The following is a 2,382-nucleotide window of genomic DNA, read 5'->3' on the forward strand; positions in this document are numbered from 1 at the left end:
CTGATATCACATTTGATATATCAGATTATCTGTGCATAGAGACACAGCTCTGATATCAACAACAAACCCCAGAGCAGAGCATAACATAAAGACATTACATCAACGACATAACTTCCAATGCACTAACCACACACTACATACTGTAGGTACTGAACAAATCACATGATCATCCATAAAACACATTATAGTGACTGCTTAAAAGGAACACCTGATTGAATGTGGGCATGAGTGAGTTAGCTGGCAGCGAATGAGAGTGAACGGAGTTGACATGGAGAGAGACAGCTGATTTAAAGGAGCAGAATGAATTACTGATAGAGAATGAAGGGGGGATTATATATTAAACCTTCTGACTTCCGTGTCTCAATGAACTATGGCTGTGCTCGATTCTGCCTACCCTTTCCACATACAATATATGCATGACAAATACAACAAATTTATGTTTTTCTTTCTTCTTTTTTGTATAGGTTAGGCTATTGTTTTATTTTAGTTTATTAGAGATTTGGTATTTGTATTTCTTTCGAGTTTTTGCTTTAATCATGATCCATTATATAATAATCATAATATGAATAACGCATGATCATATAACACATCTCTGTACTCTATTTATTTTAGTGCATTAGAGCATTTATCATGCAAATCGTTTGCCAGCCGAGTCTATGGACTTTAAAGATATTACAATGTTTGTGTAGAGCATTTATCATGTAAATTGTTTTCCAGCCGAGTCTATGGACTTTAAAGATATTACAATGTTTGTTTAGAGCACTTAAACATTCATAAATTGTCTGTTTTGAGTCAAAAAGTCTTGTTTAAAGATGTTAGGCATATGGCATTGGCATGGTAGTTCATTGTTCAGGACTTTGATAGCCACAGAGGAAAAGTGTCTCTTCTTGGTACAGCACCTTGGGACAAACACCGCTCAAGCTTGCCTGTCCGCATTCAGCACAAACTGTCCATTCCTGTCATAGTGCAACTCAAGACCCAAAATGCTGCACAGACAGCCAGAGAAGGTCAAATGCAAGTATTTATTATACTGAAAACACTAGGTGAACAGAACTAGAACACATCTATAAACTAGCAGTGAACATAAGGAACTGAGGGGTTTAAGTAGACACAGGTATAACAATACACAGGTGAACAGAACTAACAATCAACTCAGGGATTGCGGCTGGGAGACTAACAGGACACAGGTGGAGAAGACTAGTAATCACAGGGAGGTGAGACAAGACTGGCACACAACAACTAGAAACACTGGGACATCACATGTAATAAGTAAGTAATAAGTAACATGAGATCATGACCTAAACTCTATCACATTAACGGCAATAAAAAAAGGAGTCACCAAAGATTGTCAGTCATCCACAATAAGCTTAAAATGACTCTACGTATATGTTGCCCCCGATCTCCACTTACTGTCGTAGGCTACCATAGTATTATTCAGCCGCATTGCTACAGTACTCTACTTGCTACTGTTACACCTGCTTCTTTAACATTTTATCCATTATTAGGCTACTAAATGGGCCATGTCTCTCACACTTAACCATAATTGGTCTCCCCCACAACCAACATCACAGGACTGAACAATAATATAGCCAATAGCCGTTGCATGCATTGCAATCTCAACAGACTATAGGACACAGATACCAGCCTGAGCAGTTCCGCCAGCTGTACGCCCGGAGCGAGCTCGTTGGTATTCCTATTAACCTCTTAAACCGCAGCATCCGTATTGTGGGTAAAGCTTGTATAGTATAGAGACCTGAGGAACTCTGGGTTTAAGTCATTAGAGATCAATGAGTTCTTCCTCAGCCCGTGATGAACCATTCCTAAAGTTTTTTGAGGGGCGCTCCTTTATTTAGCTATAGAAGATTCCTGTCCTAACACAAATGAATGGAGAATTCACGTCATGTGTCTGAGCAAATAGGCTATTTTTGTGTTTCCACAAACATTAAATGCCATTGACAATGAATGGAGAATTTACGTCATATATGTAGACGAGCAAATCGGCTAGGTTGTCCTAACCCAAAGATTAAATTCCCATTGACAATATCGTCATACATATCAAGAAGATGTATGATGATAAGAGCGCCCCTCACTTCACATTTAGATTTCTTTTTACTGCATTCCATGAATTCATTTTTCAGATCTGTGCTGCCACTTTCACCCAACCAGAAATATTGTCCTAGACTAGATCGAAGGGCAGTGCTAGAGTAGGCTACTATAGTCTTGCGAGCCAGACTGAGGCCTTGCACAGTTTTCAAATGCTTACTATACTGTAGCATTCAGAATCCGGAATGGCTATATGTGGCACTGAAGGCCATGTGGTCACCAAATGTGTAACTTATTACTTAAAGTAGGTACAACTCCATTTATTACGTTGGTTCCACC

The sequence above is a fragment of the Protomyctophum bolini genome (assembly GCF_963924005.1).
Source record: "Protomyctophum bolini genome assembly, chromosome: 20".
Classification (NCBI taxonomy): Eukaryota; Metazoa; Chordata; class Actinopteri; order Myctophiformes; family Myctophidae; genus Protomyctophum; species Protomyctophum bolini.